This window comes from Cynocephalus volans, chromosome 3, assembly GCF_027409185.1.
Source record: "Cynocephalus volans isolate mCynVol1 chromosome 3, mCynVol1.pri, whole genome shotgun sequence".
Lineage (NCBI taxonomy): Eukaryota > Metazoa > Chordata > Mammalia > Dermoptera > Cynocephalidae > Cynocephalus > Cynocephalus volans.
Window position 1 is genome coordinate 151,288,079 of NC_084462.1, and position 12,542 is coordinate 151,300,620.

Genomic DNA, 12,542 nt, shown 5'->3' on the forward strand with positions numbered 1-12,542 from the left:
GCTTAATTGTGTCCCCCAAGTTTTATGTTTTAGAAACTTAGCCCCCACTGTGACTGTTAAGAGGGTGGGAAATCCTATTACGGCAATTGAAAGGTGGAGCCTTAAATAGGTGATTGGATTGTAGGACTGTGCCATAGTGAATGGATTAAAAATGTGGTCAGGGGTGTGGTTCTGAGGGCTTTAAAAGAAGAGGAGAGTCTGTCTTTCTAGCTTTCTCTCTGCTTTCTACTCTATGCTTCCACCGTCTTGCAATGTGAGACCCCTGGGTCACTCTCGCCACCTCCAGATGGACTTTGGACTTCCCAGCCTCAGAAACTATAAGCAATAAATTTCGTTTTTCTTTATAAATCACCCAGTTCAGTGTACCTTGTTATAAGCAACAAAAACGGACTAATATACCATGTTCCTTCCTCTTGAGGGTGCAGCATCTACATGAATTATTTGGAATTCTTCTGAAAGGTAGACTTGTCTTTTCTCCCCCATGTACTTATTCATTCATTTGTTAATATAAGTATGAACCCCTGGATATTTATTTTATACTTTGGGTTATTATCTAAAACTACTTTATTTTGTTCCTTAAATGATTTCAGCCTTGAGCATTGTGAGATCTTTCAGTTTGCTACTGTGTTCCTGTGACTCACCCCTACCATTGTGGTCATCTGGATTTTTCAGCTGACATGAGCTATCAATTCCTTTCTAGTCTATGTCAGTTTAGGTCCCAGGTTCTGTCACTTGTACCTAAAAGATTCTGAAAAGAAGAGTGAGTGTTTAGGTTGCATTACCTGTTGAAAATTTTACATGCTGCCCACATTTTTCTTATGTCAATGCAGTTGAATGACAGTTTTACACTGGAAAGCACAGATCCTCCCTCGGACTCTGGCGACCAGTCCCCTTCGCTGCGCACTGTAATAATATCAGGAGGCTTGGGAGATTTGGGTTGTGTGTGGTTCCAGTTCCAGCCTTGTGATCTTAGGCAAGTCATTTAACTCCTGAGCTATAAAAAGAGGGCAGAGATGGGAGAAGTGAGGTGACATCATTTCATGTGATGGAATCCAGAGGCCAAGACTATGCCTCTTATCTGCTGAACCTGTTACTGGGGAGTGTAATGAAGCCCCAAATTATGGTTGTCAGATAAAATATAGGACACCCAGTTAACTCTGAATTTCAGATAAGTAACAAAGAATTTTAAGTATGTCTCAAATATTGCATGGGGGTATACTTATACTAAAAAAATTATTTGTTGTTTATCTGAAATTCAAAGTTAACCAGGTGATCTGCCAAATCTGGCAACACTATCCCAAACACTGTCCCAATTTTAGGCTCCTCAGGGTGTACAGTCCAGGGAGTGTGACTCTGCAAATTCAGCTTCAATGATAAAGGAACCTGGGTCATTTGGCATCCTGTGAAGAGTAGGACATTGTGGTCAGACTCTCGTGAGGTCAATTCTCTGCCCCACCTCTTTGAGCAAATTGCATAACCATTCTGAACTCAGTTTCCACATTTTGTTGTGCAATGGGTTGATAATTCACAGATGCCATTATAACACTTTGCAGGGTCTGACATCTAGTGGGGACTCAGTCAATGGTGGCTGCTATTGATGTTACTTTTATCTGGACAAATGAGCACAAAGTCGTGACAGGGCAAGAGAGGAGATTGAAGGTCATGGCAAGACAACCCCTTCGTTCCCACCTAATCCTCTTCTCTGAGCCAGCAAGAATGCCAAATCCCAGAAACAGGGGCTGGGGGTGTGGATTGGGCAGGGAGGGCTCTGTGAGGATCTCTCTGGGGCCTGGGCTCTTTGCCAGAGCTCAGCAATTTCATCTGGGGTCCTGCTTTCTGAGGGCTTAGGATCCTTCAGGTGGAGCTGGACCTGAGATTGAAGGGAGGAGCCTGTGTTGAGAAAGGTTTGGAAGGGGCTAGTCCCCAGGAGATGAAAGAGAAAACTAGTTCCTGGGGGAGGCTGACCTCACTCTTTGCAAGCGGGGCAGGTAGGTACATGATAACAATAGCTAAATTTATTGAGCAGTTAGTATGTGCCAGGAACAGTTTTATGTACTTTTAATGTATTATTTCATTTAACCCTCACAATTCTCCATTTTATAGGTGGGGAAACTGAGACACAGAGGGAGTAGGAAATTTGCCCAAGGTCACACCGTTAGAAAACGGGTCAGGTAGCTGTGTCCTAGTCACATGCTCAGTGTCCTGTGCATCTTGTTTCATTTAGTTCTTACAACAGCCCTCTGAGGTCGATATAATTGGATCTTCATTTACTGAGGTTTATACAGTTTGCCCAAGGCCATAATTTACAAGTGCCTTGATTCAAATGTGAATTTCCAACTTGCAGGTGCCTGGAGGTGTCAGGCAGGGGAGGAGGAGGCCAGTGATGACCTTTCCCCTCATGCCAGCCCTAGGAAGAGGTGGAAGTGCCTGCCTTATGCCTTTGATTTATAATGGGGCAGGGGTTTAGACCCAGCTGTCAACTTGGGAAGCCACTTGAGGATTGTTTTAAAAAATGGCTTTGTAATTTATAGCAGCAGGGAAAAAAGCAACCACCACCACCCAAGCAAACAGGAAAACTACCTAAATGCCCACCAATGGGGTAACCAGTGAAATTAATTATGGTATAAGTCCATGATGGTGTATTTTGCAGCCGTTTAAAAATATCACATTTTCAAAGACTATCAACATAGGAAAATGCCACCAATTATAAGTAAAAGGAGATAAAACTGTATATGCATGATCCCAATTAAATAATAATAACTTTGTATATGACTTCTTATACACAGAAAAAGACTAGAAGAAAATATACTCGGGAAAGTTGATGGTGGTTCTCTCCAGGTTGTGAAATTAAAGGCAATTTAAGTTTTCTTAATTATTCTTTAATGTATTTGCCACGTTTTACAAATCCGTTCATTGACTCACAGACCATTGGAGTCAAAAGGCATCAAGGTGCATCCAAGCATGGCATTTTAAACATGGGGAAACTGAGGCCCAAGGCCTGGGAACGTGATTCAGGCTGGCGGGGAAGCCAGGTGTGTTTTCCCAGCTGGCCCTGTCGGGTGCATGGGCGACGCCCACGCCTCCAACACGCGTGTGGGGAGCGCGTGCGGGACCGCGAGGCAACCTCCCCCAAGGGGCACCACTGGAGCAAAGCGGAGGGGAGAACGGAGGGACGGAGGGTGCGGCCGGGGCTGGGTAGAAGCGAAGGTTGGGGAACCTTTCACAAATGGAAGCCAGATGAGCCGTTCAAAGGGGACCCATTCTCCACGGCGCGCTCCTTTGTTGCGGGCGTGGAGGCGACGGCGGCAGCTGCGGCCTCGCCCCCAGCCCAGCCCCGATGGGGCGGACACGGATAACTGCATTAGATGCACTCAGCCCTTTTCAATAAAACGCCCTTGTGGGAGGCACGACGGGGGGAACGGGTTGGCCACCCCAGGCCGGCCGGGGCGCCCTGCCCTCCCCTGATGGACGTTCGGCCACCGTGCGGTTCAAAAGGGAAGGCGAGCGCCTCACGTCCCCTTCCGCCGGAAATGAGCCGTCCCTCCGCTCCCCGCCAGGGGTCGGTCTCCGGGGGCGCGGCTGGGAGCACCGTGCAGCCGGCCACCTGCAGCGGCGGCGAGGGGACTGCTCTGCTGTGACTCGGTACGCAGGGCGTCCTGCAGGCTTGTCCCGCAGATTCCGTGTGAGACGTGCGCCCTGGGGCTCCAGGCGACAGCTGCAAGTGTAAAGGCAGGTTCAGGGCTGGCAGACTTCATTAGTGGTTACCCCAATGCCACCTTCTTTCAGTGATTCTAATAGAGATAGCCCAGAACATTCTTTTAAGTTAAAAAAAAAAAAAAAGAGGAATTAATATTTCTTGAATCCCCACAATGAGGTAGCTTTAGCTGTTTACCGTCCCTGTCCTACAGATGTGGAATCCAAGGCTTAGAGAGATTGCCAGCTTGCTAAAATTGCACGGCTACGAAGTGGTAGAGCTGGAATTGGAATCCAGGGCTGTTTGACTTTAAAAGCAGGGTTTCTCAACATTGGCACTATTGACATTTTAGCCTGGAAAGTTCTTTGTTGTGGGGGCTGTCCTGTGCATTGCAGCATGTTTGGCAGCATCCCTGGACTCTGCCCTCTGGTTGTGATCACCAAAAACATATCCAGACATTGCCAAATGTCCCCCGGGGGTCAGGTGCGTTGCCTGTTGAGAACCGCGATTTTAAAGCAACCCTGGCATACTGCATGTGCTGGCAGGCTCGTCTTCATTGGGTTCAGTTATTTCATCTTTTGAGGAAACCAGTTGACTAGCCATGTGGGATTCTCAAAGTTCAGCCCTGTGGTTTGAGGAGGTGGATGTGGCAGGAGAATTGGCTGAATCAGACAGGGCTGGACTGTCTGTGTACCAGCACCCAAAGGTCTGTTGAACGCTAGAGGCATTTGGAATTGGGTGTCTAACACCCGTTGGGTCAGGAGTGGCCCCAGTGCCTTCAACTGCTCTCCCCATTTCTCTATGCCAAGACTGTCCCACAGAGGGTGAGCCAGCCTCTGCCTCCGTTCACTAACTATGCCAGATAGCAAGAATAACCTTGGCCACTGGAAAAGCAAAAAGAGGAGGGAAACGTGGCCGGTGAAGGCAGTGTGAAGGAAGGGGATGTTACCCGTGCAAAAACGGAGCTGGAGCCATATCTGGAAATAAGGAGGGAAGGATTTTGTTGGGGGCAGCCAGCCCCACTTCCAGCCCACACTGCTGGGAAGGGGGTTTCACCTGATAATCAGTTTTGGCTGCATCTTGTGGGTGACCCTGCCTCTACTTCCTTGTCCTACTGTGACCTGCCACTGCTGTAGCTTACCAAATGCTTTCACTTCCCAATCCCCAAAACTACTCAGGCCACTGGAAAGCCAGCTCCAGGCTCTGGGGCCACACTGAGCTGAGGCCTGTTTCAGTTCAGCTACCTCCTTCTCACTCAGACAAAGTTGGTTTATAACTAGCCTCAATCATACTCATATTTGTTTTTCCAGCTCTGGTCTTCCTACTCCCCAAATGGCTATTTCGACTTTTTACTGGAAAGGTCATTTACCAAAGAGACCTCTGGAAGAACATCAGACTCACAGGGAAGTTAGAGGCATCAGGGCCTGCCAGGCTTCAGGCCTGTACCCAGCATCCTCCCAGGCTGTGCTCCATTGAGCATTTTCATGGGTGGGGGGCTCAGAGACTTGGGGATGGGGCTTGTCTTTTTGAGTTGAGCCCTCTCAAGAGAGCATAGAGGATAAGGGTACGAGGAGTTCAAAGAAAGGAACAGACATCTGGAAAGAAAGGAAATGGGAAATTGGGATAGTAAAGAGCAATCAACATTTCAGATAATGAAGGGTTAGGACTTTTGGTAATTGAAGTTTGTCTTTATATCTCTCTCTCCCACCAATATGCCCATAAACATTTAGAGTAAGCATAAAAACATGTATGTGCATAATACACACACGCTCACACCGTCTTTAGTTTGATATGGTATATACATCTTTCCTGTTTCGCCTCTTAGCCAATGATACATATTTGGTGGCCACACTTCTTTCTAAAAAAAAAAACCATTTTAATAAAGGAATACATGAAAACTGTGTGAAAATGTGTTTGAGTCTACACCATATGTAACTGCTTTCTTTTCTTTCCTTTGAGTGTCTCCCCCTCCCCTGGGTGGTTTACATTTGCCCTCCTTTTGCTGAGATAATTTGCACTCTCCAACTTCATTAGCTGCAACCCCCTCCTGCCCTGGGACAAAAAATAGGGCCACACTGTTCAAAAGAACACATGGAGACCCCATTAATGCTGGCCCTAATTGTGCCAATTCAACCCCCTCAATAACTCTAATTAAAACCTGTCTTGTATGGGGTGCTGAATGGCAACACAGCTGTCATTCCAAACAATCACAGAAGAGAGCTATGAGAAAAAAGGTCTCTCTGTGCAATCTTTGGTGGTGGCTGTTATGGAAGGGTCAGTGGAGGAGGATTAAGACGGATGCAGTCAGAGTGGGGAGCCTTGAAAGTCTTCGATGTCAGGTCACAGTTTGAAATCAGAAGACCTTTAGCTTTTTCCCTCTAGCTTCCCCCTCATTTTTCTCCCCCCAGGCAGGAACACCTGCAAACTGGTTGGAAGGGGCCATGACCACCAGACACATGGATACCACAAGTTGACTGAAACATATGAAAGAAAAGGAAACCCCCCCCCCACCAAAAAAAAACCCACCAGCAAAACCACACACCAAAAACTAAGTTTTTTCTCTGCATCCAACCTTGTCTTTTAGGATCCAGCTGCACTTTGCTGGGCACCATAAATAACTCTGCAATTACATTAATTGGTTGCATATTTGTTGACACTGAAGGAGAAGCCCTTAAAGGTTGGGGGAGGTGGATTTCAGCTGCAATTTAACACTCTTCCCCTCAGCCATCCCTCTATGTCTGATTTCCAACCACCCCCTTTAGTTCTCCTGGATGGAAGGAAGTGGTGGGCAGACAGGCCCATCTCTAAATAAGCTTTGACAGCCTCCAATCAGACTCATGTCTCATTTGTTGGCTGTCCCTGGACCTGTTGATCCAATGGGTTTAGAAGTTATATCCCACTGTGGGAGAGCTTGAGAGATGGGATCCCGGCAACACTCGATGGAGTTTAATTTCCTCTGGAGGCAGGGTCTGTAGTGGGCTTATTGTCAGGCATATTATGTGGATCAAACAGGAACTGGCTAGACCTTTCCCCACACCCATCTTGGATTCTTGCAATGGCTTGGCCCACCTAATGGAGTCTCTTGAATCTATTCCTCGGGCAGCAGCACAATCTTAGTTACCTTGTTCACTTTCCCTCAGTCAGTAGGTAAGAACTGGAGGCTTTGGCTTGAAAACCAGGTCTCTGTGGGCTGGGAGGCCTTTGCAAAGCAGAGTTGAGGTAAGTGAGGGCTGGTAGTAGAGATTGTCCCCAAGGTGACAGCTCAAAGTTGGCCGAGGACCAGAGAGTTTGCCAGAGCTGAGATTGGAGGAATTCCTCCGGGGTCCTGGCCTGGGACTGGGGGAGGCATGAGAGAGCTGTGACACACTGAGGACATGTGCCTTGGAAGCTGCATCCACAGCTGGCCCTGCTGAGTGGTCCAAGCGGTCCTTGGGAGGAGGCCATGTCTGGTTTGCTCATCACTGTATCCTCACCATGCCAAGCATAAGCCTGGCACACGGGAAGCTCTCAGCTAATGTCTGATGGCTGGCTGGCTGGCTGGTTGAAGACCTGAAGGTCTGGTTTCCAGGTGCTGTGAGCTCTTCTGAAGGAAGAAATTACATCACTCTGAAGTCCTACGGTGCACTTCCCCACGGGATGGGGGAAAGAGCACAGGCTTTGGAGCTAGCAGACCATAACTTTCATAGACCTACTTTTCAGAGCCGTTGTAAGGGTAAAATAAGCTCATATAAGTAAACACAAGAAAATTACTTCTTTTTCCTTCCTCTGTGAAACCAGTGAGGAGAAAACCTTTCTGAATCTAGGCCTCTGATTTCCTCACTGTAGAACAAGGATAATATAGTCCTGCAAATTAGCCCAGGGAAGAAGCAGTCTCGAGAACTCAAAAGCCAGCAAAACTGGCCCCCAGGCAGGCACTCACCCTAGGGCTTTGTAAGGGGTACTTCAAAAAGTTCGTGGAAAAATAGAATTAAAAGATAATATGAATCTTTCCATGAACTTTTTGGAGTAACCTTGCATTAGTTGTTCCCTGTGCCTGGAATGCTCTTCTCCCAGATTTCTGCATGTCTCCAGCCCTCCTTGTGGTTTGTGGTCAACTGTCACCTTATCGGAGGGGCCTTCCTTGAGCACCCTAGCTGAAAGAGCAACCTCCCCTCCCCATCACTATCTCCCTCTCCTGCTTTATTTTCCCTTACGCTGCTTATCACCCCTCCACATATTATATATTAGTTTATTTGTTATCTATTTTCCCATATTATATTCTGAGTTTTATGAAAACAAGAACTTATTTGTTTGGTTCATTGCTGTATCCATAGCACTTAGAATGGTGCCTAACACATAGCAGATGCTCAATGGGTATTTATTGAATGCATGGGTGAGTGGTGGTGACACTTTCTTATCACCTAACAGGAAGAGAATGCCGGCCCTAAGTATTTGTTGGATCAAGTTACTCCAAGATAAATGCGTTGAGAAAAGGTGGCCAGTCCCTAGTTGGTTTTCAATCAGGGGTCCCTAGAGTAGTGGTTAAGGTCATGGACTTTGAAGCCACACAGATCTGGATTCAAATCTTGGCTCCACCCTTCAATGGCAATATGAAGTTGGGATAATTACTGAGTGCCTTTGAACCACAGTTTCCTCATCTGAAGATAAGATTAATTCTTACTTCATAGGCCTATTGGGAGAATTGAGATAATGTTTGATAAGTGTTTATGACAATTCTTGGCACAATGTACGCGTACAAGATATGGTGCATGCCACTGCTGTTGTGGCCATCGTCATCTCATTATCTTGACGCCGAGACCTTCCTTAACTGAGAGTGGGGCTGACTGAAGGCCTGGCAATCCCATGAGGTGAAGTGACGAAAGGGAGTGTAGACTTTTACTTTGGGATACCCTCCCCCATTCCTCACACTCCTGGAGGGGTGAGCCCAGCCCTATTTGCTGCTTGTATTTCGCTGCTCTCTTATTTTTGAAACTTGCACTTAGTTGCCAATCACGTAATCACATAGATCGGAAGGACCACAAATTCCTCACTGAGTTTATTCCCTCGAGCTTAGACAGCTGGTGCATAAGTCCCCAAATGATATTTGGGTCATTATCACCTTGACAAGGACTGATTCCTTTTTAAATCAAAAAAGGTTTCTGTCCAAGTCTGGAGTAAATGCCATCCTTCAAAGAGTCGAAACAGATGAGACAGGAGCAGACAAATCTGAGTCTTATTTTTCAGTTTTGCTAGGATGTGAGTGGGCACACTCACATTCTCTTACCAGCCAACCAGAGCTGCTCTTAGCTGTGGGCAAAGGGGACTGCCTGCTCCAGGGGCTCTCAACTTGTCCGTCCATATAGGACCTATGACTTTTCGGGACATGTCTGCTTTACCCTATTGTAGTTATTTATCTACTTATGTGCCCTGTATTCAACTATACTGTATGACCGTGTATATATATATGTATGTTCGTGCGCACATATGGGAACACAAGATATACCTACAAACTGTAGGTAGTCCCTGCTTTGGAGAGCTAGACATGGTGTGGGCTTTTGAATGGTCTAGAACTCACCTATGAGTCCTGGCCTTGCCATGTAGTAGCTTTGTGACTCAGGCTGAATCACTTTCTCTCCCTAGAACCATGACTGGTAAAAAGGTCCCGGATGGAAAGTCCAATGTGGTCCCACCTGTGTGAACTCCATCATGCACATCAAAAGGAACTTCTCTCCTTATTTCTCCAAGCAGGAGAAGTGAGGTTGTCTAAGCAAAGCCTGGGTTCCTGGGGAGGGAAAGAAAAGGGAAGGGGACACATGCTGTGGAGAAGGGAGGGACGTATGAGGTGTGGAGAGTGGTTGTGTGGACGAGACAGCAGTGGAGCTGATCCCACAGAGCAAGACCCCACTTGCTCTGGCCCACTGTGTGAGGCTGGGGTCTGGGCCCAGCTATGTCCAAGGGCACTCAGTGCTGCTCACCCCAGAAACAGCCCTTCACAGTTTGCAGACCTTAGTACAGGCTGACACTGGCTTTGGCTCGGTTCACAAGTGAGTGCTGACCAGCAGCAGGTGAAATGAAGAGCCCAGAATCAAAGAGCTCTGTTGATGAGGGGTCCTAGAGCAGGGTCACTAAAGGGTGGCCCTAAGACAATCCTCTGGATGGTGGCCAAAGAATAGTAGAACTTCTATTTCTTTTGTAGTTTACCTGAAAACAAGAAATAAAAGTACTTCTTAATGTTTAATTACAGAGTGGCTCTTATTCCCGCACTCAGTCCATATATCAGACAGCAGGATGTGTGAGTGGAAGTCAAGGTGCCCTCGCCCTGTCCTGTGCTTGCAGCATGTTGTGATGTATTGCAGTGCATTTGTGCCTGGTACTACATTGTTTAGGTTTAACTAATGCCTATCCTCACAGCATAGATAGGTAGCCTAAAAAGCCTCCTGCAAAAAACTGTTTTTTAACGATAGTATTAAAACTGCAAAACAATATTAAAATCACAACAATGGCTTTGCAGACTCGCTCTAATTTCTATGAGATCTCCTCTTCCCACTTTATAAGGTAAAAACAATGATTTGGCAAGAAATCATTGACTAAAACAAATTGAAATGATCTTGAAGTCTACTTGAAATAGGGACTTATAGCAACTGTCATTAACGATGAGTCTAGCTCTAAGTAAATATTTTGCCTTGAAATATCAGCAAGTGATAAATTGAAGCCATCATGATCAATAAAACATAAACTATCATTTATTTCATGTTTATGTTATCTTTTTTTACATACATTGTGTATATAATATAGCCATACACATAGTACATTATGACTAGATGTAGCAGGTAGTGGTGAAAACTCAAAACGTTTTTACTGTTAGAGACATGCATTAAAAAAATGTTGGAGCCCACTGATCAAGACTAACCCTCTAATTGTATAGATGTAGTAATCGAGGGCAGAGAAATAAAGCCATGTGTCCAAGGTCTCACTGAGATAGTCATGGGGCACATGGGGCATAGGGCTGGTTCCATGACTCAGGTGACTGCCTGTCCAGAGCTTTTAGCGGTAGAGGATTTTGTTGTTGTTTTTAAGGATATATGCACTTCCCAGCCCCAAAGCATTTACTACGGATCTTGGAAACAGCTTACAGTGTTCCTTCTCCCCGCTGTATTTTAACTGGGGGTGGCAGTGCCAAGGCCCAGATTATGTCCAGGAAACATTAGTCACCTCAAGAATGGGGGCCTTTAATGGTAACACTTGCCGACCAATAACCAATATATGAATTATTAAGTCTTTAAGTATCTCTTAAAGACTTTCAGTGCTGTTACCCTGTACTTCTCTTACTAGGTAGTGCATATTCTAGAACCTCATAAAATGGAATTTCTTTAGAAATATTTCAGTCATCAGGGTTTCAAGTAATCAGACTGCTCTTCCCTCAATTAGGGAAGAAAGGACATTTTACTGGAGCATAGAAAGTGCTGGGAACAGGGAGGAAGAGGCTGCTGGGAGTGAGCTGGGAGGAAGGTAGGAAGGGAGAAAGGGACGGGGAATGGCACACAGAGAGGAAGACCACCAGAAGCCACGTGCCACTGAGGGCTGAGCAAGGACTCAGGAGGGTGAGGAGGTGGGAGGGGTGTCCTGGGAGGAAGGGCTGTGGGCTCCCTCTACTCCCTGCTTCTATTAATCCAATTAAAGTGTTGAAAATCAGATCCCAGTGAACATGAATTTTTCATTACAGGAGTAAGGGAGGCACCAGCAGTCCTGAGGTGGGGGTAGAAAGGTCTCCCAGGCTTGCGCAGGACCAACGTTCCTGTGTGATCTGTGGGATGCTGGGCCCAGGAAGGCTCTTCTGGGGCCCACCAGAAGCTCTGGCCTCCTTCCTGAGGTACTTTCTGCCCTATTTTTATTTCCTTTACCCCCTGAGAACCCCATTCTGTTGGTAGGGCTTTTGGCAGGGAGGGTCAGTAGGAGGGTATCATTGAAGGCCCCTGGCTGCGGGGTCAGAAAGGACACCCCTGCCATGTCCCCCACGCTCCCCCCAGCATAAGGACGGTGGGCTCCACAGGCAGAGGAGAAAGGAGTAAGACACCACCAGCGCCTAACATCATACAATTTAACACTTATTTGCTTCAAAACTTGGGGTGGGAAAAACAGCTGAGGAACCTCCATCACTCAGAAATATCCCCTCGATCCTGAGAAAAGGGGTCACCAGGAAGGGAAAGGTGTGCTCGGGTGGGAAGGACAGCTCTCAACCCCGCACTCCCTCCACACCTAGTCATTCCACCAAAAGTGTTCCCAGCGCCCGTGGGGCTGCCTGGCGCTGTGAGGGCTCTGGGTCCCCAGTGCTGAGGACACAGCAGAGCCCCACATTCTGCTGTGGGTGAGAAAGACAATGAGCAAGTAAGCAAACATGCTCCCTGCAGATTGTCCCAAGCAGGGCAAAGGACACCGCCCAGTCACACATCTTACCTGCCTTCTCAGTCTTGGTCCGTGGCCTCCCTGATTGGAAAGCAGGTCAAGGTGGGGCCCGACAGCATGGTCTGAGCTCGCGCAGTTAGTTGGCAGGGCTGGGGTGAAAACCCAACCTATGCCTCCTGTCCACCCCCCCCCCCCCCAGATTTCCCCCCAAATAGTTTGTCATATGGTCAATAAATTTGTCCAGATTAAAAAACAATGTTGGGCTGGAGGGGGTTGGGGGGGAGGCCTGTTTCGCCACATTCAGTGCTGGTGCTGCCCTTTCCCTGTGGCCCTGTCTTTGAGTCTTCATGGGTGGATGGGGGTCAGGGTCGCCCTCTCCGCACTCAGCTCCCCTCTGCACGGGGGCTTCCCTGGCCCTCCCCCGTGGCCGGGGTTTAATCTCGGCCAGGCCTGTGCACCGCTGGGC